This window comes from Coturnix japonica, chromosome 26 (assembly GCF_001577835.2).
Source record: "Coturnix japonica isolate 7356 chromosome 26, Coturnix japonica 2.1, whole genome shotgun sequence".
In the NCBI taxonomy this organism is placed as follows: Eukaryota; Metazoa; Chordata; class Aves; order Galliformes; family Phasianidae; genus Coturnix; species Coturnix japonica.
In genome coordinates, this window is record NC_029541.1 from 3110628 (window position 1) to 3129729 (window position 19102).

The following is a 19102-nucleotide window of genomic DNA, read 5'->3' on the forward strand; positions in this document are numbered from 1 at the left end:
ACCATCACACACACCACTATCTCCAAAATCAAGCACTGAATTTGAGGGAATACACAACAGGGAAGGAACAAAAGGATCCTTTGATGTGCTCAGCCACGCGACGCTCAGCGGAAAATGCAAATGCTCTCTCATGCTGGAGAACACTTATCAATATTAAGGCATACACGGAGGAGAAGAAAGAAGGAAGAACAAAATACAACACTTAACAAGAGGGTAATTTAGCCTGTTGGCAAGCGCTTTAAGTTTGGTTCATGAAAAATCACTCGCATGATTGTTTTGTGGGGTTGATGGGTTTTTATGCATAAATCACGGTACTGATTCAATGTAGGTATCAGCCTTACTCAGGTGTACAACTGCGTGTGGGCACGGTTAGAGCAAGAAAGGAATTAAGTGTGGAAATTGAAGGGGGGGGGGGGGGAAACCAACCTCATCCTCCCCCCATTGCTCCAACAAGCTCAGCTACAATAGTCAAACAGCCGGAACGCACGTAAATTGTTAATTAAAACATGGTGGTGACCACCTTCTGCAGTGCTCTCAGGAGGACATCCAGGCAGGAGAGAGCTGCCAAGCTGAATTTTCTTGTTTTTTTTTTTTAATCCTCCAACCATTTCCATTGCATTTTCTTTTCCAACAAGGAAAAGGAAGAAAAATGTAGAGCCTAAAGGTGGCCAGCTGGAGGGGAAATACAATCAGCTGTGTGCTACGTGGGCTTATACTCCTCCTCCTCCTCCAACCCAGATGTGCTGCAGTTCACTGCCCAGAGGTTGCTGCAGTGCAGCATGGTGGGGCAGGTCAGGTTTTATGCATGGAAACTCAAATCCACAACTGACCTTTTGTTCCAAGTCTTCTTCTTGCACCAAAATCTTAATAAATATTAATCAAACTTATCTTTATGTAATTTGATCAGCTTGCTTCTTTCTAGACTTAACTAAAAAACAAGAAAAAAAAGTAGGGTAGAGTAAGGGAATTATTTGTCATATTATCTTTATGAAAACAACCATCTGTGCCAACATCTTAAATCAAATTAATTCTCTTCTTCTTGATCCAAGGTTACAAAGAGATTAAGTCTTGTTGAACACCAAGCCACGTTCATCCCACTTCTCCAGAGGCTGAGAATTCAGAATGCAGCCACACTGCCAAGCCAGCTCAATGGGGCTGGAAGGGACACAAGGCCAAATTGCCAATGCCAAACTGCCACAAGAAAACTCTATGTTATGTAGGACCTTTGATGAAGGGCTTCCTGAGCCATCCCAAGCTGTTAATTAATTGTTGATCCTGCAGAGCAGGTGAGCATTGCTGTCCTTATTTGACACAGGGGTCAGCTCAGGTTGGTGCACTTGCCCAAGCAATGCAGTGGTGCAGCCTTGTCCTGTGCTCCACAGCAGCATCTGACCAAAGCTTAAACCTGTGCTGAACTTGAGGCTAAATCACAGCCCCATCCTGACTCTGTGTATTTAGATCTGCTGTCCCCAAACCACAAGCCCTGCGTCTCATGGTAGGCATATGGTAACGCGTCCCATGCAATTAAAACACTCATGTACTTTAATGAAGGTACATGCTTTGTCTTGCTGGCTCAAGGCTGCCCCATGGAAACACATGCTCCTAAAAGCAAACTGTAAGTTAATAAGTTCCTTCCCCAGTAACACAGCACTGCCCACATGGTTCAGTGACCACTGCTTTGGTCAGTCCAACATTAAACCTACTCAAGATTGACAGAACTGTCTCTATTTCCCCTGGGAGACCCTTTCACAAGCTATTACACTTTCATATGAGAATCTACCCCTTTATATTCCCCATCTTTCTCTCGTTCCTATTGCATTATCCAACTACACGTGCTTCTATCTCCTGGCAGAGGTCCCTTCCCTCCTGGTTCCTGCACTGGGAGCACAGAGCAGGACGTCCCCTGATGGCACCTGGGGATCAGCCCTAATGAGAGCTAATCAAATGGTGACGGCCCCTCTGAAGAGAGAAGTAATTACATAGTATAGATCGTATGTATCTCTTAGGAGATGAGGGCTTGGATTTGATTATCTAAATTCTCCTTAATGCTTCGTGATGAAGTTAAGGATGAATATTGCCTTGAAAGCAATTCAGACAGAACTTCCCCTTGGAAAGAAAGGTCTTGAAGCACGAAACACACGACTGTAGCCTGCCAGAAGGAATTGTCAGGCTGCAGTTTCTGTTGAGTTGTCCAAGCTGTAACCAGAGAAACTGAAAAAATCCTAGTAAAAATCTGGCTGAACATCCACATACTTCCAAAATCAGGAAGTTCTGAACCCACTGGAGGAAACTAAAATGTATGCTGAGCTTTTTCTTGCCCCCCCAGGAGGACAGGAGCCCCTTCTGCAGACCCTTCCCCACTGGTCTTTATTGCACCATCCTTTGAAGCAGCTTGTTGCCAGAAGCACTACAGCCCTACACACAGCCTGGCACCCCCTGCTCTTGTTATAAAGGGACTTTCCATATATTTATTTGATCCTGATTTCAGCCCCCTGCAGAATGGGCTCACAGAGCCAGGGTCGTGCTGCTGAGCATGGAAGGGCTCTCTCAGCCCTGAGGTCACTGTTAATGACACTCAGAGCTCCGCTGCCCTCCTCCTCGCCTCCCCATACACCCTTGGCAGGCAGCTGGAAAGAAAGAGGCTGATTTGGATCCTGTTTAAATATTGATCACAGCGGTTTTTTTTTTTTTGCTAAAAAACCAAAGCCAATCGATTTGCCTGCGAGTCAGCAGCCTCCATGCTTTGCTGCACGAGATGGGAGAAGGCTCCTTGAGTTACGATGTTAATAAGAGCATAGCAGGAGGAATCCCTGATGTTCAAACCACAACCTGGGAGAGAAGATATTTCACTGGCAGCGGCCCCTGGGCACTCTGTGCTTTCCAGTGTTTCACCATCAGCTGTGCTGATGAGCCCTTAATACAAAGGCTATGGGAACGAGTTAGCTGCAGCTCCTGCAGCTCTCCCAAGAGCCACGATATCAGGTTCAGGGCAGCCAGCCATCTCAACACAACCCAAGGCCAGGTGTCTTGCATGAGGTCCCCACTTTTGCATGTAGCTTAGGCAGGTAATGAGCTCAGCACGTGGATTTTCTCTTGGGCACCATCAGGAGATGCTCGGTGCTCCAAAGCCAGGTGAGTGCTAAAGGGTTCTGTCAGCTCAGGGGAGCTCAAATCACAGCAGGGAGCTGGGAGGATATGGGTGCCAGCGGGCACTGAGATCACTGCAGAAATAACAGGAGGAAGAAGATAGAAGCACACCCCATGGGCTTCATCAATACACACACACACAGCACTTTGCATCAGCTGCTGGCAGAAAAGGAGGAAAAACAATCACTTATCCCAACTCTGCTCAACCTAACCTGAGAACACTGCGAGGTTTCTTTCTGATAACCGAAGCAAACCAGACAGCAATGGGCACCTCCCCTTCAGATGGAGAGTGTTATCTCGCTGTCAGTGCCAGACACATCATGCCTGAATGAAGCAGCCACCCCTCCAGACGCCCCACTCCTGGGCTTGGCAACTCGAGCAGCTCTCTGCCAGGGGGAGAATAAATCCTTCCCGTCCCATGCAGCGCTCAGGCGACCATGAAGCATGAGACTTGTTTAATCTGATTATTTAAGGGACAAATCTCTCCCGCACATCTGCGGCTGCAGAAGGTTCTCAAGGGAAAAGCCAAATTAAATTATGCCCTCGGCAGTGCTGGATGTGGGAGTGCAATCCTGAAGCCACAGCATAGGAGTGGAAGGCTGAGGTTTCAGCTGGATCTGACATGGATTCACTGCTCCTATGGCAAAGCATTGCAGTTCTCCACTTCTTGTTTCCCAATACAGGAATACAGCCACTCACCTCTCTGGGTACCCTGCAAAGGAGGGTTATCTTTGCTAGGCCATAGTGTATCTCTATGCAGAACCTTAAGCTTTACCAGCTGCTGCTTTGCAAGGCTAAGAACAGGTTTCTCTACGTGTTGCTTCAATTCTAAGAGTTCAGAAAAGTCAACAAGCCCAAAAGGTCTGAATCATTGGTGAAGGAAGGAAGGAAAAGATGAAGCTTGCTCGGATGCACGCCTGTATTGAAATACATTCAGCCACACTTGTGATTACCCTCCAATATGTTTCTAACATATCGTGAAACTGCAGCTAGTGTCAGAATAGGCTCGTTTTTAACATATCTTAAACAAATTTCTCCCTTCATTAAAGTAGAATAATTGTCACAGCATAATGTAACTTAATGGCAAATTGGAACACACAAGGCTGTCTCCCGTGCCATGGTAATTACGTTCTAGATCTATGCTCTGTGTTCAGTCTGTTTTTCAACATATGCAAAGTGATTTCAGGGGATATTTAGAATGTGTTCGAGTTGTTTTTTTTCCAGGAGAGCAATGGGAAATGCATACAGTGGGGATAAGGAGCAGCCTGGGATGGAGCAGCCCACTGCATTGGGAGCTGCTGGGCTCAGACACGAGCAGCCTGTATGTGTTGGATTCAATGACACCCAAGGGAGTACATGTGGAAAGGTGGATTTACCTTCCTACAAGTGATGCTGTGCAAAGAGCCTCATTTAAGAGCAGAGAATGGGGAAAGCAGCCTGGAAAATATGCTCAGAAATCAAATTTTCCATGATTAGGCCACAAAGTGCCGTGCACCTGAAAGGAGAGCATAAAACCTCCCTCATGGGTCCACCAAACCTGGAAAAGCAGATCACTGTGGCTAAAGAAAATGAGATTAAGCCAAACCTGCAAGGTGCAGCGTGTCTGCTCCCTCACACCATCTGCTTTATTCGCGTTCCTGTTCTTGGAACAGGTGGAAAAAGATTCCTGGAGAGCACACACAGCTCAGCAGACAGCAAAAAGTCTGTATTCCCAACCTGACCCTCCCACTTAAAATACTGCTTCCCCATAGAGAATATCTTAGCTGCCATGCCTAACAAGAGGCACTGGGCTCAGGAAAGTACAGTTTACGCCATCCCATGGTCTTGCTACAGAACCCAATGCACTGGAAAAGGAGAAGGAAGGGATTTCTGCAGCAACAAGCATGGAGCAGCCAGCCCAGCCTGCAGTAACACCCAACCTCTCCCAATGCAAGCACTCAGCCCCAGAGGCTGCAAGGTGCAGGAGAGCCCCAGCATTAACAAGCAGCAGACCCAGGGACTGGGATTCATTTGGGTCAGCCCATCTGCATGCACTGGATTAAACCCAATGGAGATGCCCCTTTGGGTTTACCCAGTGTGTGCAATCAGAGCCCCCCACCCCAACCATTGTAGAGGAGAGCTGTGAGACATCTCCAAGTCCTCTGCATAAAAAAACCCACACATCCTGTTGCTCCCTCCATACCCTGCAAAGCCACTGCAATATTACAGAACATGGATTATCTCCAGCTTCTGCTTCTCCTGATGGTTCCACCCCATTTGTCTTGCAGCTCTAATTTCCTTAAATGTGTGTTTTCTTTACAGGCTACTAAGTACGGAAAACTTGAAGCAATCAACTGAAGTTTATGCATCGACATCTCACTTTGTCAGCTGGGAATTCACTGCCAAGGAGGCACTGAACTTTAATGAAGGTGGAAGCTGAGCCGTGCCGCTGTGCTCAGTCGCACTCAGAACCCAACACAGGCTGCTCTATGGAAGGGCAATTCAGAACCAGAAGTCCAGCCCTGCCGCACATTCACATTTCTTTTCAGGCTCCCCTCCTCTTTTACTTATTTTCTGACATCCAGCTGTTTGTTGGCTCCTTGCAGTGACCACCACGGTGCCAGGAGGCATTGGAGCAAGATCTGGAGGGAGGAGCAGAGCTCTGCAGCCCTTCTCCCACCACATCCTCTCTCCCACATCGTTGCATTTCACTGCTCTCATTTCTTGGCCAACTTCTCCCTTTCAAAAGCAGCATCAGACCGACCCTGCTGTGCCACCTAATTAGAAATCTCCACCAAACACTTTGTGTGTGTGCCCATGCACGCATGCACTTTTTCCCCCCCCCCCCCACCTCCTTCATTTTTGCTTTTTTGAGATGTGAGTGACATTGCAAATGCAACTTTCATCTTGGAGGCTCGGAGTGTTGCCATAGAAATTGCAGCAGGGAGCCACCAGGTCGTTAGCTTGTGCCCTAAGGACTGCAGTGCTCAGCAGGGGATGCTCCATGCTCCCATCCCTGCTGTGCCCCAGGACCGCTTCCAAACCCAGACAGAGAAGGAAAGCACCGTGGTCCCTGGGACTGATTTATATGCAGATGTGCATGTCCATATTCACAGATAGAAATGACAGGAGCTGTCAGAAGAAGCAGCCACGCATCAGATCAGGAAAAGCAAAGCTAAATATCTAAATGAGCGTTTAGAATAACAAGGGTAATAACGGCCATTCACCGTTACTGGACACCACTAATGCCACATTAACCATTGGCAGGGCAGGTGAGAGGGGTCACTCCATGTCCCAAATTCACTTGTTCTCACAGCCATCCCCATAAGCCACATGTCCAGCACCCTGCTAAAAACACATAAAAAACTCTAAACCCACTACTCAGAGACCCACAATAAGAACCAGCACCATCCCTACACCAGATCCCTATGGAACCCATAGCAGTAAAACGGTGTTTGCTGAAGTGGTTTGGCACCCTCCTCTCCTCCAACAGATTCTCCTTCCAAACAACTTTGTTTCTCAGTGCATTTGTTTATTAGGAAAGGGCAGGGCACTGCACCCCATATTCCCTCCCACCCCCAAGTAATTGCACCTCCAGCACCTTCCTGCCAAGCTTTGACACTCCCAAATCCAACTGAGACTCCTCAGGACTTTAATTAATGAGATAACAAAAGGGAAAACACCCAAAGAGTGAACCCCTGAGTTGAAGACTTTATCTGCTCTTTGCAGCTGTATCTCTTTTTTTTTTTTCCCTCCTCTTTTTTTGAGCTGCATTCCAGGCCCGTCAATACGGCTTCCCATTAAATTAAATAGCTTATTGACTGGTGTGAGACGTAGCCACGAGGCCGATAGGATCCGAGCACGGCACTTTCTCAGCGCAAACAATCACAGGTCACTGCACAGTAAATCAGTTGGTAATGGAGTTTGAACTCCGGGAATCAGTTCTGTGTACCCTTTTTATTTGTTTTTAATTTGTATCAATGGTAATTCTGTCGGTCTCAATTTATGTGACGGCAGCAGGTTGTGGAGCAGCAGAAACCCCATTTTTCTTCTTGTTAACCATTGCGCTCGCAGCACCGCAGCATTTCCGAGCCTACAAGTGTTAAGATCTCCACGTACAGGCAGAACCCTACGCTGCTTTCCTTCCCATCCCACCCATTTATCTCCCATCTGAAGATTCCACCTGCAATGAGAGCTGAGCACTCACTGACGACACAGTGAATTTACCTTATCCCTCTCCAAACCCATTTATGCTGTGAGCATCTGGGGTACCCGGTGGCAGAGAGCGCTGTGATATCATTACGAGTTACATTAAAGAACAACATTCTTCTCTTGCTTAACACTTGCTGATAGATTATTTGGGCAGGTGTCCGCTAATATTTGCTTTTTAAGAATTCATGGATATCATTTCACAATGCATTTTTCCTTAATCCTTACCAATCCCTCTGCCCCAGTGTATGGGTCTGGTGTAGCAATGCTTTCCAAAGCATCTCCTCTGCACGTATGACATTCTGTGGCTGCCCTTTGGACCTCTCCCAATGCTGAGCATTTCTTTTGCTGCTGGAAGACACGACTGGCACCAGTGCTGTCCCTGTGAGCACAACCGAGGATTTATGAAGGTGCAGAAGGTTTCTTTTGTTTGTTTTGGCTCTTATTTCCTCCTCAATAATTCATGTACAGCTCCGTTCACCTCTTGGCCTTTGCTGAGGCTCCAGCTTACGATCGCAGAGCGCTGCCCAAACAATTTACCAGCAATTTCTGAAGCAATCACATGCAGAGCAGCGTCCATCCTGCTCACTGCTATGCAGCACAGTGAGGGCTGAGCCTCCCATGGGCATCACTTTGTGCCTCATGCTGGAGGCACCCACTCTCTTTGGGCACCTGGTTGCTGCCTTCACCAATGTGATGTGCAGAACGTGGCTGTTTGCAAAGTCATCCAAAGCCACTTCCCACTCTCAGCTTCTTCTTTGCTACCCAAAGTGTCCATAGGTTGGTGGGTGCAGGCAGCCACCTTCCCTGCTTTGCTAGACACTGCTGGGCAACACAAGAAATACTGTCTAATTACACATGAGGATTTACTCAACTCAATCTAAATTAAAGCTTTCCCGTGATCCTGCAAGCCTCTCCAAACAGGCCATGGAAGGAGATGGATGCTGTGATCTCTTCTATCACACAGCAAACAAACCTGCATCACAAAACTATAAATCAGCAGCTAATGCATTTTCAGCAGCACGCTTTGGCCCTCTGCACATCTTTTAATTTGCTTTTAATATGTATCGATCTCTCCCTTCTTTGCTCCCATCCTTCCTGTGTCAGCAGGTCAGAAAGGTACCAAGAGAAGAATATCCTCATATATGCATAGGAACGATGCTTAACGGGTACAGATTGCTGCTACCCATGGGATGGTTGTCTTCTCACCTCCAGCCCTGAAGACTCAATCCTAGCTTGGAAAGCATGGAATGCTTTGGGTTGGAGGGGATATTTAAGTTCATCCAGTTCCAAGCCTCTGCTGTAAGCAGGGTTGGCTCGCTCTGGCCCAGGTTGCTCACAGGTCCATCCAATGGACTGTGTGTTTCCAATGAATGACTGCTCAATGTGTTAAACCATTCCCATCTCAGCCCTGGCCATGCAAGCGCTGCCAGACAGACCTATATAAAGAGTGTCTTAATAAAAATCACGATCCACCTGCAAACAGAAAAGGGCTGAATTCCTCAAATAAATGGCTCCCAACAAACAACGTGGCTGGCTCTCACCATCAGCTTACGCCCTGAAGCATGAAGATTATCAGCTCCATGTAATTTTCTCCTAGCTGATGTAGCTGCAAAGACTATTCATATTCATATAAATGTCTAATGTCTAATCCTCTAATCTAATCCTTCTTTTTTTTCCCCTCTCTGCTTGTGCTAAAGCTCCACAGCCAATACTCCAAAACCCTCTGAGCAATGGAATTATTGATAAATTACTGCAGGAAGGAGGAGCACAGCGCATACACCAAACCCACCGAGCTCTGCCTCTCCTTGAAGGGTTTTTATTCTCCCGTTAAAAAGTCAATGTGTGAATCTGCAGGACAATTTGAAATGTACATGCAGGAAATTAACTCCTGACCCCCATTGGATGCACCGCCCATAAATCCTCCTCAGCAAAGCGCAGTGCTCCTTTTGGAAGAGGGGAATGGGGGGATATTCTTATGGAGACATTCATGCACAAAACGTGTCTATGCTGAGGTCCTGGAGAGGGCTGGAAATGAGGGCAGCTACACAGCTCCAACCAAAAGGGATAAATGATAAAGATAAATATGGCAGAAATACAGACTGGGAGGGGAGGTGAGATCCCATGTCCAGGTTTGGTTGTAACACAGCATCACACTTCTGTCTATCTGATTTGTGTATGCTCCAGGCTACAGGCTTGTACAGCACCCAGGAATTACACACCCAGACACCCTCCATGGCCTCTGAGCATTTCCATAATCAACGTGATAATTCCGGATCCAGGCTTCACTCAGAATGAGGCTGCAGCTCATCTATCCATTATCTCACTCAGACCAACAAATAACCACCACGAGGAGCCCCTTCCAACCCGCTGCAGATTCAGACCAATTTTGAAACACTGCCCTAAAGCAGAAGGGCTTCATATCCTATTATGAGTCCCCCAAGGCCAGTCAGCTTCTCTATTAACTTTTAGCTCAAACTAATAGCACATTCATAAGCAATTTTGTGGGTCACTGTATCTGAGACTAAGCTGCTGTGTATATTTTTTTTCCCTTAGAAATCAGCATTTGGCTTGATAATATGGAATTATTTAGCTGACAAACCCCATTAAACAATCTCACACTATATAGGCAAAGACTTTTCTTAGTCTAGAAAACAAAGTCTATAACATTACCCCAAATCTCCTGCCTTCAAGGAAGAGTTTTGCCTTGACAAAGAACGACTTCCCCATCTGAATACAGCCCCCCCTAGCAGCATACACAGGCACTCCCACCTCAGTAGGTTTTTAGCTGTGCTGTCAGACAGAGCTGTTCTGCATCAGAATTCTTCCACACACTGAATGTTTTGCAAACACAGTCCTAAAAAGCATCTCTTTCCTTGGATGTGCATCTCAACTACAGACAGATGGCAGCTCTGCCTGCTTCTAGAGCTCCTCCCTCCCTCAGTTTCCTTTGCTGCACTCAATAAAGGACAAGAACTTTGGGATCTGTTTATGAGTGAGAGATCCTCATCTCCAGTTGCAGCACCAAGTCCAAAGGCTGAGTCCTAAAGCCAGGAACGCAGCTGGACACAAGCTCCTATTGTACATGCACTTACATGCTAAGCTCACCGTAAGCTAATCATGTTTTCTGCCTATTTCCTGACCTGGGGAACTTTAACTGAATTACATCCCAAAGAAGGAATGCTGCCCATAGTGATGTGCCACGCTCAGGGCAGGCACCAGACCCCCATAGGAAGCACCAATTGCTGAGACCACAGCAGCTTTGTGCCTGCAGGCAGAGGCAGCCCCCTCTGCCCCACAACAGACTGTTCCACCACTACAGAACCAGGGGATATAAATCCCTGACTATGAGCAAAGAAGCTTTTCCGAGCTGAACTAAGAGCATTTCAGTGTCTTAGCTGCGATTTAATACCCACTTCTGGAGCTTAGGCAGTCGAGACACAGGAGAGATTGGGTTGGGATGTTCTTTCCCTTTTGAGCATAACTTCCATTGCACAGAGGTCACACATGGCACTAAGTTCAATGTGAATATGTGCCTTCTTCCCTGAATATCCAGCACTGCACTATAGCTCCTTCTGCACCAACATTGCATTGGATCAGCCTCAAAACTCCACAGCCAACTTTGCAGGCAGGAGAGGAGCACCTATGGGCTGCACATCTGAAGAGTGCTTTGAGGTTCCTTGAGCACCTTTAAACACCCCCCTGCCTGTTTCACAAAGATTGACCTTTGGCTGTGCACCAAAATAAAGAGACACGTATAGAAGTATGGACCGTATGAAAAATAAAGATGTTTGGCATTAATAAATCATTAAAGCATTTCTATGCCCGACAGCAAGCACAGACCTTTTATCCCTTATTTCTAGCTTTGCATCTGGCAACTAATCCAGTGAAAACAAGAAGAAATTATTTATATTCTTTTAGCATCCCATAAATCAAATATTGCTTTGAGGACTGAACTAATATTTTGAGAGCTGAATATGGGCTTTAGCCTGCCTTGCTGCATGCACTGAATCCCAGACTGCTGCGATATGGGAAAGCCCAGAGATACCAAGTCCAGAAAAATAAGGAGTCTGAAACATAGCAGCAGGATGCAATAATTTACGGCAGCATTGCCCAGTGTGGCTTTATGCAGTGAGAGAGTTATGAAATGTTATTGTGCTTTCTGTAGTGGTACTTTTAAATGCAGATAGCGTGAATCTATCAAAGCGTTATTTGTTTTCTTGTTTCATTTTCCCTACCTGTGAGGAGGCATCGATAGAGTTTAACTGCAAAAACACATCCATCTACCCTCAGTTCCTCCTTTATTAAACCACACTTGGGCAGGAAAAAAACCCCAAAGCCCTTCACAGCTACTTGTCTTCTAAGGAAGCAACAAAACCAGAAGCACATTCACAACAAGGACCAGTTGTTGCCTGACACTGACAGCACCCAACTATCTTTGCAATTAGCCACCCTTGGGGTGCGGTACCTTAATTCTCGTTGTCCTCAGTAGGGCTGGGAGCAGACAATGAGGAGAGATGAGATGCACAACCACCCGCCGGAGAGTCCTCATCAATGATTTTAACCTCCTGACCTGGAATGAAAGAGGTAATTTGGTCACTATGGAAACTGGGTGATGGTCTCTCCCCAGCTGGAACCACCACTGCAGTTCAATTGGGCCCCAATCGCCCGCCTGGCTCCATGTATAGGCAGGACATGGGAAGCAGCAGTGGAGGAATAAGGGAATCTAGAACACAATAGCAACAATGACAGCTTAAACTTTGGGTCACTTGTGGTGCACAAGTTGTCAAGCAGTGTGACAGCACGAGGAGCAACACGCACCCTCACGAGCCAGCAGTATGAGACAGAATTACTCAGGCAAATACAAAGAGCATCTCTGAACGAGCAGCATGGCTTAGTATGAGAAATATCAGTGCCAGAAGTGCTTGAGTGCCCAGAGATCCCAAGTGAGAGCAAGACTTCAACATTCAGGACCAAAGATGCTCATAACATTCAGAGGAAAGGACAAATAGCCCCTTTTGCAGCTACAGAGTTGGGTTCAGACAGAGCAAACCACTGCCCTGCTGTCAATGAGGGAAGCTGGGCAGCATCAGAAAGGACAGAGAAGAGCTTTGTGACCACACAACCATCACTCTGACCAACCCTACAAGCAGTCATAGTGACCATAGTGACCAGTATGGAACCATTACATCACAGCCCCCAGCAGAAGCAGACCCTGCCCTCCCCTCAGCAGCACGAGACGTGGTGAGAACGAAGGTTTGTTTAATGATTTTTAATTAATTTTAATTACTTCCATTTTTTAATGTTTTTTTTTTTTTTTGAGCAGTAGCTTAACCTCAGTGAATCTCAGCCCTTTCTGATCGCTCCGGGACTTCTGCCAGCTTCCTCATTACAGATCAGTTCCCTTAACGCCATTTGATAATGAAATGGGTTTTAAAAGAAAGGGACAGAGGGGAAAAAAAGAAAGTCAAATACCTCCGGCAGAACCCCAGGGAGCTGGAAGAGGATTATGATTTGGCAGAGAGATGAAATGATAGTTTGGGAGCTCACTTTATGAACAACGTGGATCCACGTTGAAAGCGCCCTACTTTTAACAGACAAAAGTTACGGCCCCATAAGGGCTTTCTGCCCTCCCAGCTTCCTGCATGGGGGAGCAGCTGAGACAGCAGAGGTGGGGAGGAAAGGGGAAGGTTTGAACCTGGTGCAGCCATAGAGTTTTTCCTTCCAGCTTTCCTTTAAAATCATTGACTCCCATCAAGACCCTCTTCCACCCACACCTCAATCAGGTTCTCCTACAACACAAAGCGTTGCAAAGCACACCTGTGAAACCCTATACAAGCTTCTTCACAAGTGTTGGCTTTTTTTTCCCCCCACTATTTCTATGAACATGCACTGCTCTGTTCATCACTCAGAACTCCTCCTTGTGGCTCTGATCTCAGCCCAGCTGATCTCTTGCCCAGCAGCCCTGGGCACACTTCAAAGGACCCAAAGCCTGGGCAAGGGGACAGAAAGGAATCTGTAATTTCTAGATGCTCTCTTGAGGCTTATCTGAACCTCAGCACAGCTTCTAAATCTGGGCTTTAAGTCACCCCAGAGCGCATTTCTGTTAAGAGATGTTTGGGCATCCACAGTCACAGCTGGAAATGCTCTCCAAAATATACGGCCCTTTTATGGCCGCACTCTGCAGGCGACAAAGAAGCAGAAAGGAGGTGATGGAGATATTGTTGAACTGTGTACACAAAATGCAATGAAATGGATGTTTTTATGACACTTACTGCCTGCATTGGGTCCCAGCAGAGGTCCTGCTGGCATCAGGGTGGGCACATCCCCACCATGGGGTGGAGCTGGGAAGGAAGAAATGGGTTGGGGACCACAGGCACCTCCCTGCCTCCAGAGGGATGTGCATAATTCATAGGCCATAGATTGTATATACCTCAGTCATGAAAGTTTAAACAGACTGGTTATTACTATTGACCATTAAAAGGCAATTTTTCCCCTATGTGTGACAAGGACTATTGACATTCCCATACCCTTGGAAAAAGCTGGGTGATGTCCTGACACCCACAGAGCCTCACTCCATTCCTGCACCAAGAGCCCAACCAGGACAACAAACTGCCTTTAAAACACTCTGCCTGCTTTCATGGCTATTAACACCTCCTTAACACCATTAAAAAACTGAAAGCCTGGTTTTACTCCTGACTTAAGTACTCAGACAGGGTTTTGTCTGCCATTCCCTGCATGGCACTGCTTGGCTGTTCTGCTCTGCTAACCCCACTGAGATACCTTTGCCAGCACTGATGCCTCCAGGTTTTCCTCCAACACAGCACAGGGCATCAGCTCCAACCTCAGCATCACTCAGAGCCTGGAGCTTTGGGAAGGGGATGAGAAGGAGCTAATGCTAAGATCAGGAGGCAGATTTTTTCCTCCTCTCTGCAGCCTGTAGAAAATTAAATTCATGCCCAATGGGCCTAAACACTCCTGGTAGCACTGAAGTGAGAAATTGAGCTAATACCTTTCTGATGTTTAAACAAGTACCCGTGGTATTTTCCTGCCCATCTAGAAGAAGCTCTGAAGCTTTTGGAACTGTCATCACAAACTGTGAGGGATGCTTGAAATAAAAGTGAGGGGAAAAATATATGTATGGGTGGCACAGAGCACTCTGGATAACATAGCAAAGACAAAGTGCTATGTCAGAGCAATCCTTCCATTTCCAGACTGAAGGTCTGAAATGAGCCAAGCATCCCAACTCAGGAATCCACCTTATAAACCAGAAGGAATGAGAGACAGGGTTGTTACTCTGAATTTTTGGAGCCGTAAGGGTAGAAACCAGAGGGAACCTCTAATAGGCACAGAACCAGGAGTTGGACTCTATGATCCTGATAGGCCTCTTCCAATTTGGGATATCCTATGGTTCTATGTGGCTGTGCTGGAAGAAAAAGCAGTGTAGGACACATCTGCATTGCTTGCTGTGTAACTTAACTGTCAGAAAAGAGAGAAAATAGGGGAAAACTGGAGCCTCTTTCCCTATTGAAGGAAACAACCTGCAAACACAACAGCCTCTCCTGCAGCTCTGACCCACTCTTGGTCCAGCTCAACCGCAAGCACACAAAGGATCACCAGCACAGAAGGAAGAAAAGGAAAGAAAAAAGGAGGACTAATAGGCACATAACACCCATCGGAAAAGTGGGCACAATCTAGAGAGAAGCAAAGGAGCTTTGAAAGGTTATTAGCTGTGTTCTACCTATTGCCTGTTCAAGCACATATGGGAAAAATGATTGTTTCCCTCTCTGATGTGTACACTGAGGGAATCAGGAGCAGATGCAAGCCGGGCACTGACGACTCCAGCAGATAAAAGACAATTACAGGCAGAAAATGGAGCTGCTGAGAGCACGCAGCTTCACTCGGGATGTTCAGTTTAGCTGCTGGAAGAGGGCTGGAAACTCAAGCCCTGACAGCAGCCGCCTCGTGCTGCAGACCTGCTGATTTAAGCATTGCTCAGCTCCACGCAGACGTGTGTAGAAACATTTAAAGGCTCAATTTGAGCCATTGGTTTCTCATTTTTGAGCTCTCATTAAAATAATCTGCTCTGATTGTCTGCAGGAGCTATTTTTCACTCCTCTAAATGGTCACAATAAGTGAAAGAGGAGAACCAGCCCCAGGCAGCCCATGACTCATCAAATCCCAATCCTACTCTTTGCTGGTGCCACCTGAAAGCAGCACAGAGAGGGACAACAGCTCTGTCCTGCTGCTGTGAACAGAGGTTTATCTCCTGCTTAACCTGTATGGATCCATGCACATCACTGCATACCCACCTCACCCAGATGAGCAGCTCTGGGTTCTCATCCCCTCTGGCATTCAGAGCTACCAACTCCATCACTACCTGCAGAGCCTGAACTCACACTCTCATCCTTCACCCACCAGCCCAGTGCAGAAAACCCCTTTTGTCTTTAGCCCCGTGCCATGGTTTGTTCATCGGCCATTTCACCATTCCCATCGCTGACACTTTTAAAGCCACGAGAAAGGGATTTTAATTGGCTGAAATGCTGATTGCCATAACAACTGGCTAATGAACCATCTGTTAGCATATGTAATATTTATTTATATGTTTGAAGAGAGCAGCTCAGGACCAGGAGGGGCTGCTTGCTGACATGGAGAGGACGGGGGTTGGTCCCATTGCCACCCACTGCCCCCACCCGCAGCAGGGCCACCTGCCAACAAAAAGCAGATGCTAAAGGGAGATCCCAGCTACCACTGCTCTGCTGATGGAGCAACGGGGCTCTGTTATTTTTAGGTGCTTGATAAAGAGGAGGGGGGGGGTGGAAGCAGAGAAAGCCCCGCTCCATCCAGAAGTCACATGCATATGCAAAAGGAGCCTAATTGCCCCTCTTTACAAACTAATCATTCCGGATTTTACAAGCCGCATTATAGAACCTGACATGCTTATTTTTCCTCTTATTATGTTTGTAAGCAGTGATCCTATTGAAAAGGAAAAAATCAAACCCTATTTTCGCCAGTCACCACCGTCTCCCTTTCTCTCCCCGCCTGTTTTATTTTATTTCCCTTTCTTTCCATCAGCTGAATAGAGCAGCATTTTCATGTGTATTAATTGCCCTGTAAAATGCCCTCAAAGTCATTAGAATTCCCCATTCAAAACTATTATCTCTGCCATTATGTCTAAGCATTATTTTTATTTAAATGCGCCTCTTCTGAATTAGCTTATTTTTAACAGCTAGCCATGCCTGAAACGCTGTTCCAGGCCAAGCTGTTCTCAAATCTTTATATATAATTTTTAAATGATAACTTCATAGGAGCTTTTGATGCTTCATCCCGAGCTCAATCACAGCTTCAGGCTTTTAACCCCATTTCTTTTTGCTTTTCCTAGTTCAGAAAGGCAGGGAAAAGCCTTGGAGAAGTTGTTTTTTACCTTAACCTGCATGACTTTTTACATCAGAGCCACAAGATTTGCAGCTGCAGCTCACGGCTGGATTTCAACTTACAGTGATAGGAAAGATTAATTAAGAATATCCATATTGCCCTGACTAGAACTCAAAGCCACTCTTTCTCTTTTCCCCACGCCAAATACCCACACATGATTCTCACCCATCCCGACAGGTTATTCTATCAATACTCATCCTGTGATTAAGCACAGCAAACTGCTTTCTGGACAACCCCCCCTCAGCCTTTGGTGATGCCACATCACCACCCTATAGTGTCCTACATCCCACACAGCATCACTACAACACAGAGCATTGGGCATCACCGTGCTGCAAAGGCTGTTATCCCTTTGCACCAAGGGCAAGCAGTGCACTGGGAAGATGAAACAGCATGGGCTGACATAGGACAGCTCCAACCCCTGTAATTAATGCATGTGGCCATAGGATTGCACAGCCCATCCCCAACCCATGGGACCTTTGGCTCAGCCACTCGGACCCACAAGAGCTCACATCCCCAATGCACCACACAGCCCAGCCTCTGTTATTCCATCCCTTGGACAACACTCCTTCCTTTTGTCACACAAAGCCTCACTGGCAGCTCCTGATGAATTACTGAAGCGGGCAACTTTAACCCATGGTCTTGCTTTGGTAACTTCCCTACCTGCTTTTTCTCAATGACATTTTGAGCGCTGAGGTCAACTCTTTTAAAGCAGGTAACTTCCCACTCAGCATCCTCCTTTCTCAGCCAGGCAGCGGGGATGTCTGCAATGATTCCCTCCCTCTGGGCTGCAAAAAAGCCTTTGCTCCTGTTGCAATGTGCAGGAAGGCACCCCCCTGTTTCCACACCCTCCTGCCAGCAGCAAGGCTCAGCCTGAGCTGCTCCACTCCAGGACCTGGCTGAAGGCTTTGCAGCCCAGCTCTTTGCCCAGACCCAGTGCAAAAATCAAAGGAAAGCATTGCTTTGTAATGACTTCTCAGCAACCTTCGCCAACCTGTCTGCTGGAAAGGACAGAGCTTAGCCTGCAAACCTGCAGCGCCAGGCAGAAACTCAAAGCAACTCAGCAAGCAATCCATTCACAATGACTTCATCCAGAAGGAACCCAGAAGTTTGCTATATGGCCACTCCAGTCACAGCAACCTGCTTCAGGTGTGCATTACTGGTAGGCAGACACACAAAGCAGCTCCCCGGGGGCTTTCCAGCAGGGCTGGGTATACCCATGACCACAGTATAAGCCCAGAGACCTTGGGCAATAACCTCAGCACAGCAGAATGGAGCATGGTTATTTTTTATACACAGCACATCAGCAACATCTCAACTTCAATCCCATCCCTCATATAAATTCTTCTGAATATTTAAGAGAAAAACCCGTGCTCAGATCCTATCTGGCTGTTATATCCTCCTTCATTTCCTATAACAGCACCAGGATCACACGGTGACCACAGAGGCCAATACAACCCCTGGGAGATGGGCAGATACTCACAGTGTGGATGGGCAGCCCAGCTCTGCCATGGGGCGAACACTACCCAAGGCCACAGGAGCACATGTATTGCACATCCACCTTCATGACAGCTATACCTGCTTCAGCCCTTTGCACAATGCCTGCCTTGCCAACACGATGCTCTCAGGAGCAACTCAGGGCCCAGAAGGTTAAGCTTCCAGTTGACAGAAGAGCTGAATGACCTGGCATGGGGGTAGATCAGCTCAAACCCAGACCCACCACCACCAGACCTCGAGTGTTTTGCCACTAGGTGGAGTTCAGAGGCAAAAACCTCACCTGTGTGCATAGCTGCCAGCTTCAGCTGGACCCACAGTGGGAGCCCATACAGCCTGGGGGTCCAAAGCTGTATGATACAGGGCAGCAGGAGCAGCCAACCTAACTGACAGTGGGGTTCAACTTGAGCATGCATGAGAAAAATCAGAATTAAGTGGGAAAACAGCCAAGCTGCTGCCCTCTGCAAGCCCTGTGCTGTTCAAGGGGGGCTGCAGCACTGCGGGCAGGAGGTGCTGGGTTCACAGTGAATCACAAATATCATCTGCATGGAGAGGGATATCGATCTGCAGATTTCACTGACATTTACAAATAAATGATGTATTGCAGTTTTTGTTTTGCCAGCCGGGCTGACCCCTAACGGCCTCCACATAATTTACTTTTGATTAAAGAAGTGCTTTGACGCAGAGAACTAAAAAAAAATCCACCAAAACCCAACAACCCCAAATCAATACAATTATGAGATCAGCTTTAAAACAATGTGTTATGAAAGAAACCACCCCCACCACCACCTGTCCAGTCCTTGAAGATGGCTCAGATGAAAGTGATGCTCCAAGTCATTCC

The 19102-nt window shown here is 47.0% G+C and overlaps 1 protein-coding gene across 1 annotated transcript in view; it reads right to left on the bottom strand.

The window, feature by feature from the left end:
* The window catches only part of PLXNA2 (plexin A2), a 294027-nt gene that overhangs the window by 145701 nt on the left and 129224 nt on the right, over positions 1 to 19102 (bottom strand). Inside the window, exon 6 of the mRNA XM_032449324.1 lies at positions 11804 to 11908. The gene's annotated coding sequence lies outside the window, so the exon portion shown is untranslated. The remainder of the gene's footprint in view (positions 1 to 11803; positions 11909 to 19102) is intronic.